The sequence below is a fragment of the Danio rerio genome, chromosome 3 (genome assembly GCF_049306965.1).
Source record: "Danio rerio strain Tuebingen ecotype United States chromosome 3, GRCz12tu, whole genome shotgun sequence".
Taxonomy (NCBI): domain Eukaryota; kingdom Metazoa; phylum Chordata; class Actinopteri; order Cypriniformes; family Danionidae; genus Danio; species Danio rerio.
The window spans coordinates 8,698,646-8,717,227 of NC_133178.1; the positions used below are offsets into that span (position 1 = coordinate 8,698,646).

General features: G+C 37.3%; 1 long non-coding RNA gene across 2 annotated transcripts; it reads right to left on the reverse strand.

Annotated features, from left to right (window-relative positions):
- Nucleotides 1-231: 231 nt before the first annotated feature.
- Nucleotides 232-18,273, reverse strand: LOC137490106 (uncharacterized). 2 transcript variants are annotated; one of them, XR_011009467.2, is made up of 3 exons: nt 6,843-6,979; nt 6,716-6,766; nt 232-908 (listed from the first exon to the last, which is right to left on the reverse strand). It is a non-coding gene; the product is annotated as an uncharacterized lncRNA (long non-coding RNA). The 2 variants fall into 2 exon arrangements; XR_012400808.1 differs by lacking the exon at nt 232-908 and adding an exon at nt 18,237-18,273 and having other exon boundaries at nt 5,314-6,766; nt 6,843-7,090.
- Nucleotides 18,274-18,582: the final 309 nt, after the last annotated feature.

Genomic DNA, 18,582 nt, shown 5'->3' on the forward strand with positions numbered 1-18,582 from the left:
TTTGTGTACATGCACTGTAAAAAAAACATAAAGACAAAATGTCAAGACAACAAATATTGTAATGTCGCTTCAACTTATTTTAATAACTACATTTTTTTATTTATTCAAAGTTTAACTTAATACTTTAATCAGTTTGATTGATTTAAGTTGAGATGACTAGAAAAGTTAATTCAATTCAACTAAATAAATTAAAGCAGCAAGATTTTTTTTTTACAGTTTTTTTTTTTTTTTCCAGCAATGCAATACAAGATCCATGTTGTGTTCTTCAAAGACATATTGCAGATTTGGTTTGATTAAGTTATTCACTGAATTCCTGGGGTTGTTCTGACTCCTTTACAATTTTTTGTTCAACACTTCGCGAGTTCTTGACTGATAAAAATCACATGCTAATCAAGCCCATAATAGACTTATGTTTTAGAAGTTGAAGTGGAAGCTAATGCATACTTTTATTAATTTTTTTTATTTTTTTGGCGCTCTGATCTTTTACTAACAGTGTAATGGTACACACAGGCAACAGAGTTGAGGATCCAAGTGCAGGTTTAATTAACAAAAAATAGTCATGCAGGCAATGGTCAAACACAGGAGCAAACAGTAGCATACAAGTTATCCAATATCGTAGTCAAGAAACAGGCAAGTTTTTTGGTACAGGTGGCAAAGAATCAATAACAGAGAAACCAGGCAATGATCAAACACGAAATGACTAGATAGGATAAACGCTTCGTAATGGTACAAACAGTGAACAAGACTCAGCAATGTGTGTGGAAATGAGAGGTGACTTCCACTTACTGAATCAGTGATGAGCTTCAGCTATGTGCGTGTAATCAGGGAAAACCGAAACAGGTGTGTGTGTGAAGCTCATGACAGGATTTCTAGTCCATATGGTGACTGGATTGTAGTTCTCCAGTGATCTGTAGGAAATAGATTGCTGGACATTGTGACAAACAGCTAACTAACGGATGGAGGAGTGGTGTGGCTAAATATATTTCACCCATGTCATCAAACTGACATCATTAGAAAAAGAACTGCAGTTCCAGGATGGATTCAAATGGTCAGAATTGATCTAAAGATGACCAAAACAGGGCATCTGCTGAGTAAAAAACATGCCAGAGTAGTTGGCGGTTCATTTTGCTGTGGCACCTGCCAATAATCAAGGACTAAATCTAAGGAAAAGGAATGAACTTTGATTTCATGTGGACTTTACGTTCCTTCACAAACTGTATTCATATTTTTAATTACTATTATTGTTTTGTATCTTTAGGTTAGGTCTTAAGATTGAACCAGGACTAAACATAATATAAAACTAAAAGTTTAGATCAAAAGAACAAAAGTCTGAATAGTTTTTTTTCTATTATCAAATGAAAAGATTTCTTGAATATTAATGTTAATCTTAATGGTTTTAATAAGTTCATACTGTAGATGATAATAAGGAAACATTATTTTAAATAGCGCAAAACACTCTAAACTGTATTTTTAATACATTTTTGCTTAGCTGGAGCACTCTGTGGATCAATCTACTTCAAGGACTGAAATGTTTTACATTATATTAGGATTTGTTGCGCATCCTTTCCTTTTTAATTCTATCCTTTAGCTTCCTGGGGGTGGGGGTGGGGGGGGGGTGAAGAAAAATGTCACTCGTAATAAGAAAATAACATTGGGTAATATTTGTCTTAATATCAACCTTTATTCCAGACCTTCTCAACTCCTGTCATAATGATTGAGGTACAGAAATAAATCGCCTGAAAATTACAGGTTTCTACCAAGATAATGAATGTGGAGCAGCTCGGGGGAATTTGATGAGGAAGGTTGATATCTGCTGACTTGACATTGAGATCTATTGATTTGATGTTCAGTTTTGTTGTCATAGCAAATCAGAGCACAGTTTGAAATTTCATTAATGTCTCTATTGAAATTAAAGATGAGATGGGGTCTTTTTTATTAAGATCTGAAAGGCAGAGACTGCTGCTTTTTGTTGCTATCTAGAAGAAACAATTGACCCCTTTAGACCCAATAGACACATTTCTGTGTTTGTCATGAAGCGAAAGTCGCTATAATTTGGTCAACTTAAAGCACAGTTATCATAGCTTTGGCATTTTTATTTTATTTTGTTTTTTATTCTGATACTATTTTGCTGTAAATTTCAGTTTAGTTTAAGTTTATCTCATTATTGGTTTCGTTAGGTTTAGTTTTAATTTTCTGAATTATTCAAGATTTCACTTTCTAATTAGTTATATATATATATTAGTTATATATATATATATATATATATATATATATATATATATATATATATATATATAAAGTATCTTTTTTAGATTTATTCATACATTCATTCATTTTCCTGCGGCTTAGTCTCTTATTTTTGAGGGGTCGCCACAGCGGAATGAACCGCCAACTATTTCTGCATAAGTTTTATACAGTGGATGCCCTTCCAGCCACAACCTAGCACTGGTAAATATACCCATACACACTCACACATGCTTATTCACTACGGCCAATTTAGTTAATCCAATTCACCAATAGCGCATGTCTTTGGACTGTGGGGAAAACCAAAAACACCCAGAGGAAACCCACGCCAACATGGGCAGAACATGCAAACTGGCCCAATCGGGACTTGAATCAGTAATCTTGCTGTGAGGCAACAGTATAAAACATACAATATAATACACTTTACTATAGATTGTTTCAAAATTATTGTACTTTCTAAACAAAATTACTGTAGTATATTTTTATTTGTATATTGTTGCAAACATCAGTATGTGTAAAAAGACACTGCAAGCTACAATCTAAGTTAGTTGCATGATTAAGTGTGATGTGGAAAATCAAATCAAGCGTCAGTTTTGCAAAATATTTTAAGACTGAAATTGTTGTTTGACTTGAAACGGAATTGTATCGAATATTGCTTTGTGGACCTGTGTTTCTCATCTACAAGCCTGTCTTCTATAGAATCTTTTGACTGTCTTGTAACATTAGTGCTGCACAAAATGTCGTTTCAGTATCCATATTGCAATTCTCATATCGCCGGATTTACTTGACCAGGAGTTGACCAAACTTGACCAAGTTTGACCATAATAGAATAAAAGTTTATCATTGTATTATGTGTTTTTAAGGCCTGTGACTGTGCATTTCAAGAGAGTAAAAAATATTTGGGCACAAAAAAAGATGATGTTGGGAGGTTAAGGTAGATTAAGGGCTCTATTTTAACGACCCAGGCGCAAATTCTAAAGCGCATGGTGCAAAAGCATTAATGGTCAGTGTGTGTCAGAATACACGCTATTTTAAGGCTGGACAAATACACTGTGCCGCAGCGCATGATCTAGCAGGGTTGTGCTTATTCTCTAAATGAGTTATGAGTGTGTTTTTAGAGTAAACTAATCAGAGTCTCATGGCCTATTCTCTTTAAGAGTCAGTTGCGTCACGCCATGGTGCATTTTCTTTTTACATGGCGGACTTCGTAAGTGAAAAAAACGAATGCTCCGCTAGCGAGGAAACAGTAAAACAGAGCATCTGAAGCAAAGATAAAGAACCAGCCTCCTCCAATCAGCCCCTTTACTTTCTCTTTCTTTCGTGGAGTAAGAAAACGGTGTTGTACGCACTTCACTGTGGACATCCATTCGTTCATTCATTCATTCATTTTTTTTTTCAGCTTAGTCCCTTCACCAATCTGGGGTCACCACAGCGGAATGAACCGTAAACTTATCCAGCACATGTTTTACGCAGTGGATGCCCTTCCAGCTGCAACCCATCTCTGGGAAACCAATCCATACACACTCATACACTACGGACAATTTAGCCTACCCAATTCACCTATAGCGCATGTCTTTGGACTGTGGGGGAAACCAGAGCACCCAGAGGAAACCCACGTCAATGCAGGGAGAACATGCAAACTCCACACAGAAACGCCAACTGACCCAGCCGAGGCTCGAACCAGCGACCTTCTTGCTGTGAGGCGACAGCACTACCTAAAATATTTCTAAATTCAGTTCTATTTGTTCTTGTTTCAAAGAAAAAGTGAAAACAAAATGACATTTGTTTACTGATCTAAGAATGTAGATATTTGTACTAGAAACAAGACAAAGCCAAGTAAGAACACAAAAAGGTTTTTGCATTGTGATTATTCAATTTCTGTACCTGAATGCTGCATGTTAAAGGTCTCTTGAAATTAAAATGTAGTTTTTTTTTTAGATGTTAGTGTCAGTATTGTTCGTTTTTAAGGATACATATCAGCTAGTGTGCTCCAAAATAGTAACACAATTTGTGTTTAGAAGAAATAAAATTAATATAAACATGTGAAGCTTGTAGTTTGTCTCGTCTGCCTAAATAAAGCAACTACATTTATTTTTTTTAACGTCACTTCATACTTTATTTTCTATTTCTATCAAATCATAGCCAATCAAATGCTCTCTTGTACTGTATCTGACTTCTCCGCCCCCTTTAAGAGGCTTCTTGTTTTCTTTTTTATTTGATGCGCTTGAGCTCCACCATGCTCAATGGAGTGTTGAGAAAACAAAATGCTTATGGCTTTTTTTTTTTAAAGGGAAGGAGCTACTCTATGTCCCACCTCTGTTCATACTTCAGCTGTGATAACATCAAATATTGAATAAAAATGCACATTTCAAAGCCCTTCACCAGACCTTTAAGACTCACCAGAAAACCGTCAAATAGTGCTATTTAAACCATATCACAATATTTAGTATTCAGAGAGAGAGTGCTTCGAATTGGTTTTGGAATTATTTATCGGGGTTCAGGTGTTCTCTGGGTTCGTAGTTGTTGTTTGAAGGATACCAGTGTATCCGCAATCCAAGTGAGAATGGGAAGATCATTCCACCAGTGTGGAACAGTGAATGAAAAGGTTTTGGATTTGTTAAAAATTTGTTACAATTTAGCGTTTATGGAGGAACGAACGCTCACAGCTGGAAAGGGTTTTTCTGTTTTCTCATTTATTGTACAGGATGGGCCATTTATATGAATACAGCTTAATAAAATGGGAATGGTTGGTGATAATAACGTCTTGTTAGTGGCACATTAGTATATGTGAGAGGGCAAACTTTTCAAGATGGGTGGTGACCATGGTGGCCATTTTGAAGTTGGCCATCTTGGATCCAACTTTTGTTTTTTCTAAAGGAAGAGGGTCATTTGACACATCAAACCGATTGGGAATTTAATAGTCCAATAGTGCTATTTAAACCATATCACAATATTTAGTATTCAGTATTCAGCGATTAAACAAGAAGCAATACATACAAGAAGTGCTAATTATTCAAATGAACTTGTTTGTGTTTAGCGAATTTAGTGCTATTTTTTTTTTTTTTTAGAGAGAGAGAGAGAGAGAGAGGAGGGAGTGCTTCAAAATGTGGTTTTGGAATTATTTATCGGGGTTCAGGTGTTCTCTGGGTTCTTAGTTGTTGTTTGAAGGATACCAGTGTATCCGCAATCCAAGTGAGAATGGGAAGATCATTCCACCAGTGTGGAACAGTGAATGAAAAGGTTTTGGATTTGTTCAAAATTTGTTACAATTTAGCGTTTATGGAGGAACGAACGCTCACAGCTGGAAAGGGTTTTTCTGTTTTCTCATTTATTGTACAGGATGGACCATTTATATGGATACAGCTTAATAAAATGGGAATGGTTGGTGATAATAACGTCCTGTTTGTGGCACATTAGTATATGTGAGGGGGCAAACTTTTCAAGATGGGTGGTGACCATGGTGGCCATTTTGAAGTTGGCCATCTTGGATCCAACTTTAGTTTTTTCAATAGGAAGAGGGTCATTTGACACATCAAACTGATTTGGGAGTTTAATAGTCAAATAGTGCTATTTAAACCATATCACAATATTTAGTATTCAGCGATTAAACAAGAAGCAATACATACGAGAAGTGCTAATTATTCAAATTAACTTGTTTGTGCTTAGCAAATTTAGTGCTATTTTTTTTTTTTTGTTTTTTTGTAGAGAGAGAAGGAGAGAGAGTGCTTCGAATTGGTTTTGGAATTTTTTTATCGGGGTTCAGGTGTTCTCTGGGTTCGTAGTTGTTGTTTGAAGGATACCAGTGTATCTGCAATCCGAGTGAGAATGGGAAGATCATTCCACCAGTGTGGAACAGTGAATGAAAAGGTTTTGGATTTGTTCAAAATTCGTTACAATTTAGCGTTTATGGAGGAACGAACGCTCACAGCTGGAAAGGGTTTTTCTGTTTTCTCATTTATTGTACAGGATGGGCCATTTATATGGATACACCTTAATAAAATGGGAATGGTTGGTGATAATAACGTCCTGTTAGTGGCACATTAGTATATGTGAGGGGGCAAACTTTTCAAGATGGGTGGTGACCATGGTGGCCATTTTGAAGCTGGCCATCTTGGATCCAACTTTTGTTTTTTCAATAGGAATAGGGTCATTTGACACATCAAACTGACTTGGGAATTTAATAGTCAAATAGTGCTATTTAAACCATATCACTATATTTAATGCAGAAAAATGAAAGATCGCAATATCACTTTCCCAATACCTTTCAGTCCTATGTAATATTTGTATATTCTTTTATTTACCTTTCAAAAACATAACAATTTAGGCCAAACTCTATTCCAGTGTAATCTTTCACAGACTGATGTCCTCAGAGGAACCGGTGCAATCGCCAGTGAACTTTTAAATCATTAAAAACCATCAGTTAAATGACAAGCAAGCAACCAATTAAGCTTCAACCCATCCAAGACTCTACCAGAGCTGCGAGCTGAATACAAATCCAGGCTTCGGTGGTCCCTCCTCGACCCTGAAACACACTCAATTAGCATTAGTGCATACAGTACAGTAGCCCGTACAGTTTTATCACGCATGCACACACTTACATCAGTAGAGAGATCAAATGTGGACACATGTTGCTTTGTATCTCCTATAGCAATGAGTCGAATCCACCGCGGCGCCCTTATGAGATAAGACGGGGGAGAATTAGCATGGTCTTATCGTCACGTTCCTGCTCATCAGTGCTCAGAAACGCAGCGTGCGGTCTGGAGTAAGATCACAGTGCTGGATTCAAAGGCGTTTAATGCAGCTCTGCAGATCGAGATTCTCTGACCCGGCATCCCTCGGGAGATTGCTGCAATAGAAAGCCTGCAATGGAAACTGACACTAGAACAGCTTCAGAAATGCCTCTTATCTTTCAACATGATAGAGTGACTCTGACTGGAGTACTACAGGCTGTACTGTATAATACCTGCAGTGTGCAATAAATACAATAGCAAGTCGTATATTGGATATACACCCTCACCATTCGTTTTTACCATGTTATAAATATGTCATTCACTCAACCTTCAGTTGTTTGACTTTCTGTCTTTTACACAAAACAAGATATAATACCTGCAGCGTGCAACAATAAAGCATTTCAATTGATAGTGAGTTAGAGTGTAAGTCAGAATTATTAGCCTCCCTTTGTTATTTTTTCCCCCAATTTTTGTTTAACGGAAAGAAGTTTTTTTTTCAACACATTTCTAAACATAACAGTTTCAATAACTCATTTCGGTCCCACTTTATATTAAGTGGCCTTAACTAATATGTACTTACACAGGAATTAATAGTTTGTTACAATATACTTATTGTGTAAATACATGTAAATTTACTGTGTACTTAGGCTTGATTTAATACATGTATGTAATTACATCTGTAATTAACTTTTGTTATAAAATTTGTAAATACACTGTTGACCATCCCTTACACCTTAACCCACCCTTAAACCTACACATGCCACCAAACCTGTCCATAACCCAACCCCTATCCCAACTCAAAAGTGTTCTCAAGTGTTCTCAAATACATTATAAACACAGTAAGTATATTGTATTTGTTTTTTTGATGTAAGTGCATAGTAGTTAAGGACACTTAATATAAAGTGGGACCCTAATTTCTAATAACTGATTTATGTTATCTTTGCCATGATGACAGTTCATATTATTTGACTAGATATTTTTTTAAGACATTTCTATACAGCTTAAAGTGACATTTAAAGGCTTAACTAGGTTAATAATTAGGCAAGTCATTGCATCATAATGATTTGTTCTGCAGACTATCAAAAAATAGCCTAAGGGGGCTAATAATATTGACCTTAAAAGGTTTTAAAGAAATAAATAAAACTGCTTTTATTCTAGATTAAATAAAACAAATACGATTTTTTTTTTTCTGAGGAAAAAATATATATATTATAGGAAATACTGTGAAAAACGTATTGCTCTGTTAAACATCACTTGGGAAATATTTGAAAAAGAAATTGACAGGAGGGCGAATAATTCAACTTCAACTCTATATAGCAGAAGAGGAGGGGAAAAAAACATCTTTTGTTTACTGCCACTGCTAAAGGTTATTAGCCATGAACAAACTCAAACACCACAAAAACAAACTACTGACTTTCAGCACAAAAAAAATAAGAAAAATACTTGAGCAAAAAAAAAAAAGTTCACAAAAAAAAACTTGCATATCCAAGCACAAATCTTAATTTCAGCTGCTCCTCAGCACTTGTAAACAAACGGTGATATGAGCAGTAATGATGGCGCCTGTGTTAATCTGAATGAATGAGTTCTCATGCATTGAAAGTGAAACAAAGTTGATTAGCCTTCACAGCAGAAGGCGCATCTTCTTGACATGTTGTAATACTGACAGCACAAACCAAACTCTTCTATTCTCAGCTGTAACTGAAGCATTTGAGGGCCGAAGCTGACTCTGTTCAAAAGCAGCCAATTAAGACCACAGACTGGCATTACGCTCACTTGTTAGAAACCTACACAGGTTAGGGTAGGAATTGAAGACTGAAATTGCTGACAACTTCAGTTTCAGGCAAGTACGGAATTATTTCTTTCTTTTGGAAGACAAAAAAGTAAATTTTTCCAATGCATATTGTCTGGGTATTTCATGCATGCAGTTGAGAGCAAAAATATTCGACCTCCTGTGAAACTTTTTAATTATTATTCAAATATTTCCCAAGTGATGAACAAACTGAACAAAGTTGTTCTGTTTTCACTTTTTTGCTTTTTATCATTTTATTCTGGAGAAAGTCATATTATTTTTAGTTTGGCTGGAATAAAATCAACTATTTAAAAATTGACATATCTACACTGTATAAAAGCTAGGGTGCCAGAAATAAACCGTAAAATAGCGGCTCTTAAATTACTGCTGCATAAAAAAATATGCCGGAATAGTTGGCGGTTCATTCCGCTGTGGCGACCCTTGATAAATCAGCGACTAAGCTAAAGAAAAATGAATGAACCAATGAGGTCCCAACCAGGGGCGTTGCTAGGATCAAGGCTTAGCCCCAAAGAAGTCCAAATTTCTAAATTCAATCCGCTTGTTAAGTGTGACGTCACGCGAAGCGGCTTCCGGGTCCAAGCGCTCTATTCAATTGAATGGGGAGACTCATGAAATGGTTATAATAAACATTTATAAAGCGATTTAATACTTTCGAAAATCTCGATCGCAGTATATATGTCCATGCCTAATATCCGATGTCAGAAAGTGATTCATTTTTTTTTTAATTGTTACATTTTTGGCATTTGTTATGCAGCAAGCCCAGAGATTGTTGTGTACACTATGATTTTATGTAAAATTAACTTTAATGTGTGATATGAATAAAACGTGATCATAAACGAATGATTTCTCCTCTCAAATGAATAGCGACTTGGACCCGGAAACAATATTACATACTTCATCACTTAACAAGCGGATACCTTGCAAAATATTGATATTCAATAGGCTACTGTTTTTCATATAATAACAAATGTATCAAAAATAGTACAAAAAAATAAAGATCTATATGCTAGAAATATGTTTACTTCAAATTTCTTTTATTTTTATAAAAAAGTCGATTTATAATTCAATGCTATCTGACATAGCATGTTACAGTAGAATATAGCTATATTATAACATGCTAGATACATGAACTCGCTGTGAGTTAACTATTACAGAAACAGATGTGACTGGCTTTATCATATCTATAAATATGTCTAGATATCTATATCCAGGGCTTGACATTAACTTTTTTGATCATCAGCCGCTGTGGCTAGTAGTTTTCAAACATTACTCAAATTTCATCATTAAACATTATTCAAACAGCCACTTACCATTTTCATTAGCCACAATTTTATTGTTGGGAAAATATATTTTATATACATAAATATGACTTTGACATGCTAAAATGACTTGATTTAGATTTTGTGTTATCTACACATGCCTTCTCATTCATTTCACTTTTTGTGTGTCATGTATGAGCTCCATAATCATGAGCAAATGGGTCATGGTTTCATAGTATTACAATTAGTTTTTATTTCACATAACTTTTCAGAGCTCAAAATGAAGGATTAACCAAATTTATTTCTGACCACACCAAACAATTAATTATTTCTTAGCCACAAATTTTAAATGTAGCTGTATACTGTACTTTTTTATTTAACAAAACATATGCACAGTAATCTGTCCTGGCTAAATGTCCCAAATCACCAGTAAACTACACATAAATGGAGAGTTAACCTTCCATTTAAGCAATGTTATTGCAAAAAAATATATAATTAAACCTTATTAAAAAAAGGCAGGTAAAAGACCCATTAATATTCTGCTCAAAAAGATGGTTAAAGCGAAAGCAACTGGCGCTGCTTACAATAAGTCAACTCTTTAAATCATGAAAGCAGCAAGACTGTGAGTGGATGTTCATAACTTTTTGTCTAGTCTATTTGAAAGAGAAACGATCGCATCAGTTGTGTTTCCAGGCACAGTTGCTTCACGCAAGGAAATGGGAGCGCGTACACGTTATAAATAGTCGCGCGCATCACCTTAGCTGTTAGCACGAGTGATTATCCTCTCATTCGGTATTCACCTGCTTGTTCGCGCAAAGTTGCAAACACAATTATTTTTGTCAGTCGTGTTGCTTCTCAATTCTAAGATCGCCTTTGCATGTATATTGGACCATCCTTATTGTTGAACCCTGCTTTTAAAAATTATTATCTGGAAAAAAATATTTTCAAACAATGTAGCTAGTGGGAGTGTACGTCCTACCCGCCACCGCTGAAATCTGCCCACATTTGGCAGGTGTTAATGTAAAGCCCCGTCTATATCATATCTAGAAAGCTACAGTTTACGTTTTTCTGACTAATTCTCATGTATTTAAATTGATATGACGCACATTTTATTGATTACAGTTAATTTTTTTCACCAAAACTGCACACATTTTATACTGTGAAAACAAATACTAAGCTTCATCAGTGGGTAGAACTATTCAGTTTGGCGAAACAGTTGTATTATTATTACCTCATCAGCTTCAGCTCCTCAAAATAATAGGTGCGTTCGACATGAAGCACAGCTGCAGCCGGTGATCAACGAGATTAGCCGAGCGCAGGCGGGGGCGGAGTTGAAAACGGTGCCGTCAAGCCGGACAGCTGGACACTTCGAGACTCGAAGTTGGTGCATTACATGGCGCCATCATAATTTTTTATTTATTTATTTATATCTATAACAACAGAACATTTACAAATAAAACAGAACACAGTCTCTACAAACTATAGTTCCTTTTTAACAATAAGGGTAAATTACGAATATATAAAATATATAACAAATGCATGAGAGAAATAAGGGGAAATGAGAGTGTAATATAAACATAAAAACAAACAGATCTATTAAATCCAAAGCAATAAGCACAAATTCTAGGAGTTTAAACATCACTCATTAGGCTAATACTTTTTGTTTGAAAATGCTATAAGGAGGTTTACATTTATGTACATTTATAGATGTAAAACGCAAAACAAGGTGTTTTGATTAAGTCTTAATAAATGAGATTATTTTGGATAATGAAAGCATTTTCAAAAAAAGCACTTTAATCCAAAAAGATTAAACAAAAGATAAAATAAGTGAGCTACACTTTAAGCAGATGTTTCCCAGAAAGAGCAGATATAAACGGCTAGACAGGAAATAAAATATCTAAAATACATATTTATAATATAATCATGTAAATCATTTTATAATTATTTGATAAAATAGTTCTTTAACCTTATTGGTTATGAAAGCTTTACGGTGTCTGGATCAATGATGATGATTATTTTATTTCAAGTCTGTAAGACTTATTTGAGTTCATATTTAGGTTATTCACTAAAATATCTAATTTTAATCGTTCTTGGAGCTGGATGCAGAAAATAGTCTGTATAAAAAAAGTTGAAAATAAACCTGTGCAAACAAGCCAGCCTTTATAACCAGATTATTTAACAAAAGATGATCACTGCAGTAAAATATTGGTAGTCTTTTAATAAACAAGATGTGTGCAAGATAGAGAGGGTATGAAAAGTGAATTGTTTGTTTTGAAACTTTTGAATCGGAATTTGTCCAATTATAAACCCGAAATACACGTGTTTGTTGTCATGTGGTGAACTTGGCCAATCGTGTAATATCGGTGTCGTCATCAGAGCTCCTGCAGTCGCTCTTCAGAAGCTGCACGGTCTAAGTTTGGCGTCTGATCTCAAAGCGCTGTCGCGGTACTTTGATGCCACATTTGACAGTCACGTGGCGTCGGCGCAGCATCAATCCGGACAAGATTTCTAACCAGCATGCACCGCTTTAAGACAGATTTCGATCGATCTGCGCAGCGCTGCATGAAGTCGAACGCACCTAATGAATGAATGATGACAGTGCAGTGGCGGGATTTTTTAACACCATGTGACAACAGTGCCACTCCCACCTGCCGGTATAAACAGGTACTGCTGAACAGCTGACCGTTTACTTACTCGACACAAACACTGCGTTAAGTGGAATGAGTGTGATGCATGTGGTAATTTTAAGTAGTTAGATAACAAAATAAACGTTATACAACCTATTTTTATTTAAGTGCAACATATTCTAAAAGATCAGAGGCTTTTGACAATACATCACAAAAATCAGTGTTTCCCTTAAACTAAATGTGAACATACCCGAGTTAAAAACCCAAGCTAGCTTTGTGGAACAGGCCCCCAAAGCCCCCCCCCCTTTCACAACACCACTGGTCCTAACCATTGAAAATGATGCAACTTCATTCAGAAATGGCTCTCTGTGAAGTCAAGCCTGCGGGATCTGAAAAACAAGACCAATTCCGTGCTGAAGTTTATTATCTGGGGCTAGAAGTTTGTCCGAATCACCACCACCCCAATGTGTGAGCAATAGCAACAAACACGTCTAATAAGCAGAGCGTGTGAAAGCATCTCCAGAAACCCCGCCGCGGACGGCCTGCCAAACCGGAGGAGCATTTCGCAGTCTTCACCACCATGAATCAATTACCATTTCTGTCTAAATGTCAGCGATCTGGACACTAGAGGAGGCGGGCGAGGGGACGGAGAGAGCAAAACAGAGATCAAGGGAGCGAAAGCAGTTCTGATCCCTCAAGGACAGAGATTTTTGCAGTGTGCAAATGTTGAGCTGACGCCATCCTCCAACATCAGAGCGTCAAAAAGTGTGTGTGTGTGTGTGTGTGTGTGTGTGTGTGTGTGTGGGTGAATCACACCAAAAACACAGCCCCCTCGCACATTTCACTGCTAAATCACAATGCATGAGGGAGAATCACTTTGATTGTGTTGCAGCGTGATGTTATTTAGATGACAATTAAACACATAAAGGCTCGTACACACCGGGACGTTTTTTGTTTGTGTTTATCGGCCGCGTTTTCGAGACGTTTTTCAGTGTTTAAACCCAAGCGCTTTTCACTGGCGTCAAGCAGACGAGTATGCTAAATCACTCTTTTGACGTTAGATGGCGCTGCACAACTATAAGCTTCTGACACCCGGTAATAACACAGAAGAAGTGGAGGAGCGGAAGTTCACAGTCACACGCTTTTTGTTAAAGTTACTGGTGACTCGAACAAGCATGGATGGTTCAAGCAGCAGCTCCAGCTCTAGCGATGAAGAAATGATTATTGTTTATCAGTGCAATAAGCAGCTCCACGTTCATATCGCCTCTGGGCATCTTCTTCAATGTGCGCTCGCATTGACAGTTTTGCGCTTGAGCACCTCCAAGTGCTGTTTACGGTAACTTCAGCACGATCTGATGCCGATCTGATTGGTGGAGAAGGTTTTGACGTCGCGCGTCAAAACAAAAAAACGAGCATGAGGCGTTTTTTTAAAAATGATGCTTTTGCGCGTTGGTGTGCACGATTACATTGACGTCCTTTATTTAGTCACGAGGCGGTAAACGTCGACGGAAAACACAAGCAAAAAACGTCTCGTTGTGCACAGGACTTTAGTCTGTCTAGAAGTTTGATATTAGCTGTCATTTACACTGTATCCCTATATATGTGTTTCTGTAATATGCAAACCCATTAAGCAAGTTATCAGTCCATATATATTTACATGTAGACCAATTTTCTGAATTTAAAGGGCACCTATGGTAAAAAAAAAAATCTACTTTTCAAGCTGTTTGGACAGACGTGTGTAAGTATAGTGTATAGACCATCATATTGGGCTGATATGAACACACAGAGTCTTTTTTTTTCAATTTAACAACATAAAAACGGTGGACCAATTGAAGTGGTTTTCAGAGCGACCGCAACTTGACTTAGGAGTGAAGTCCCCCCGCCTACCAATATTGATTGACAGGCGCGTCCCCATATCCTTAGTTTGTCGTTTCACGTCCGCCATTTTCAGCGTGTGAGTCAAAACAATATCACTAAAGGAACACACTTGCTCTATTTTTAGATGTAAGGCTCATTGGGCTCAACACAAGATCAATATTCTCCACATTATCGCTCTAGTCAAAATTATTGTTTGTACCTTTTGGTAGGTTTGCAAACGTGTACTTTTCATTGCGTCTACCTTAAACTGCAGCCGTTTGCATTTCTCACAAACACAGAAGCTCCCTGAGATCTTAGGTGCAGCTTCGGGCTCTTCGGGTTGGTGGCTGGGTCGTTGTGTTTGCCCTGGTGGAGGCCTGTGTTTGGAGTTCTGGAATGCATGGCGCTGCATGGCGCGACAATTTAGGACACTTCATGTTTCTGCCACGCCACTGAGAGTCAAAGTCCAGTAATTCAAAGTTAATTCAGTGTGCGTGGTTATTAGTCTCAGTGTACAGGCTCGGCACTTGAAACTAGCACACAGTTGGCTGTAAAACTATACAGAGACACAGTATTCACCTTATACTCCGCCGACGAGCGGGCGCTGCCATTTGAATCTTTTTGTCACGCGACTTCCGGTCACATTCACTTCCATTCATTTTTTGACGTTAAAAACTGCTACGATTACGCTGCTTGATGTTGCAATTTGATATTTTCTTATTATATTATTCTACTTGGTCTGTGTAGTCATGCAAACATTTGTTTGTAGAGCAAGTAGTTTGACTATTTTCTGCCGTTTATTATTCCTAGTCATTTCTCCCATAGGTGACTGAATCATAAGTTCTAAGACAATCGCGAAAACAGGCGCACTTCCGCATTTTAGAATAAGATCAATAGAGAGTACAGAAATACTCTCTGCTTGGTCTGTGTCCGAGTCGTACATGTATCCTAACTTAGCTTCTCACTGTCTGCCTGTCGCAAACACAGAGCGTAGGAGCTCTTGGCGCCACCCCCTTGTTACCTTGGGCGGGAAGCCGAAACTAATTTACATGTGAAGCAACACGCCCCTAAAACAGCGAGCTGTGTACACGCCCCCAACATAACACTTTTGAACACACTATAATAAAAACATCTGAACTGTGTGTTGAACTGAATCTAAACTGGCACACTCAGAAGAACCATAATATTAATAATAAATCATAAAAAAGGGGTAAACTATGGAAGGTAAATCCTGCCAATTTTAAATTAATCAAATAAACATTGGAAATAAAAATCGGATTAACAATTCCATTTTAAAACTCTGTTTGCAAAATATCTGCCAAAATTGAAAACTAAATGAAACTATTTCATTTTCATTTTCACTTTGACAACACATCGTCCCTGTCAAACTGATAATTTAGATGAAGTTGCCAATTTAACATTTCATTTTCACTGCATTTCCACGTCAAGACTGCCAATATTAAAATAAAAAGCCAAACTGAAAAATAAAATGCAAACACAATTTTTACAAAGCGTGTTATTAATGTTCACGCTATAATAGTGACACAGTTCAAATTAAAATGTAAATTTAAAGGGCACCTATGGTGAAAAATCTACTTTTCAAGCTGTTTGGACAGACATGTGTGTAAGTATAGTGTATAGACTGTCATATCGGGGTGATATAAACACACACAGTCCTTTTTTTTTTAAATTTAACAACAAAAAAACGGTGGACTAATTGGAGCGGTTTTCAGACCGACAGCAACTTTACGTAGGAGTGCGGTCCCCCCGCCCACCAATATTGATTGAAAGGCTTGCGTCACGATCATATCCTCAGTTTCTTGTTGCACGCCCGCCATTTTCAGCGTGTGAGTCAAAGCGATATCATTAAAGGAACACCAGTGCTCTATTTTTTTATGAAAAGCTCATTTTGCTCAAAAAAAGATCAATATTCTCCACATTATCGTTGTAATCAGATTTATTGCTTGTACCTTTTGCGTGGCGCCGTGCATTTCGGAGTTCTGGCCGTAGGTTTCTGTCGGCGTGTACGCGGTGGAGCTTCGGGTCAGCGGCTTGGCACTTTTACACCGAGACTATACAAAGACACAAATGATTTTGTACTCTCTGCTTGGTCTGTGTCCGACTCGTACATGTACGGCTGCATGCTCATCCTAGCTTAGCTTAGCTTCTCTCTCTCTCTCTCTGTCTGTCAGCCTGTCTGTTGCAAACACAGGGCGTAGGAGCTCTTGGCTCCGCCCCCTTGTTAGGTTGGGCGGGAAGCCGAAACTGTGAAGCAACACGCCCCTAAACAGCAAACTGTGTACACACCCCCAACATGACACTTTTTAACACACTATAATAAAAACATCTGAACTGTGTGTTGAACTGAACCTAAACTGGCACACTCAGAACAACCAGAATATTAATATTAAATCATAAAAAAGGGGTAAACTATGTGCCCTTTAAGCTTTTTATTTTATTGACACTTTTTCATTTCAGTTTTCATTTTCGATTTCATTTTCAACTTAAAGCTGTATGCAAAGCCTATGCTAATCAGTGGGAGGGGCGTATTCAAGTGACGTCGAGTGCTTTCACACACGGAGCCCGGGGGCAGAAGCACGGTTTTGATGGATGGGACAGCGTGAGTTACTAGAGTAAATACAGTATAACAGAAGTAAAATGGCAAAAAACTGTTAGTCAGCTTTTACGTGAAGCAGCTGCTGCATTGGTACAGCAAGAGGAACAGGGGACACAGGAGAATCAAACGTCAAACTTCCGTCCCGCAGCAGGAGTCGCGGGCTTCCTCGGTGGGCAGAGAAACTGCAGCGTAAGTGCGGTAGGCCTTGTGATGAAGTCGTATAGTATACTGAATTAGGTCTTGTGACGTTAACTTGTTAGTACTAAAATCTTCGAAAGACAGCTAAGTCAGCTCGGTAAAGTTGGTTTTAGGTTTCATATTCGCCAGACATTCATCCACGCAGTGTTAGGGATCATCTGCAAATTACATCGACATTTAAAATTGGCAGGATTTACCTTCCATAGTAAACTATGTGCCCTTTAAAGTCTGCATGAAATCCAAACTAACTATATTGCTTTTGTTAGCTCTTATTGCTAGTTTTGTGGTGAACGATTCATCTGTGCATGTCATTAAGAAAATAATTGCTTGATATATGAATATCCACACGTTTTTTTATCATCAGGTAAATTCTCAGATGATGTCAGTCTGAGGTCATGGGCGTGGCTAACATACTTAACCACGCCCCTCCAACTGTCAGTTTTGACAACAACACAGAAATGGTGAGCAGGAGGAGTCTGTTAGATTGTAGTAACTCTCCCCAAACCATGTTTTGCAGATCTTCATGATTGAAATATGTACTTTACTAGATCTAATAAGCTTGCAGTAGAAAAAAAAAAACAAGCCACGCTCACTGTTTATTCATTTAATATCCCATTTCTCAAGGAACTGCATCACAATGTGAAAAAAAAATGGTTGTGGCTTCCAGTTATGCAGACTTTAATGCGAGTAAAACAATACACAGTAAAAAATATACCATGTAAACAGATTTCTGAATATCTTAACCAAGCCAAGGCCTGTTCCACAAAGCTAGCTTGGGTTTTTAACTCAGATATGTTCACATTTAGTTGAAGGGAAACACTCAGTTTTTTTGCTCAAAAAGGTGGATTAGTTTCGATTGAGTTTTGTTGCTATATGATAACTTATGCTACTCACCTGCTCTGGAAATCCTTTTATCATCAGTTAAAGATCACAAACCCAACCTGGACTAAACTGCTGTGAAAAAAGGACAGATACAGTGAGAAGAATCAATAATCAGTATAGTTAGAATAATCAGCTAATCACTGTACTTTGACACATTTTTGACCTGAAGTTGACCGCATTTTGTTCATTCTCAGTCTCAGTCGCAGAACAGCACAAGTTCTCTTGGACCCTTTTAAAAACATTATGTATTTGTTAGATATAAAACATTAGTTACATTTAGGGCTCTATTTTGACAGTCCATGCGCAGAGCGCAAAATGCAGGGCGCAAACGATTTCAGGGCGTGTCAGAACGCATTTT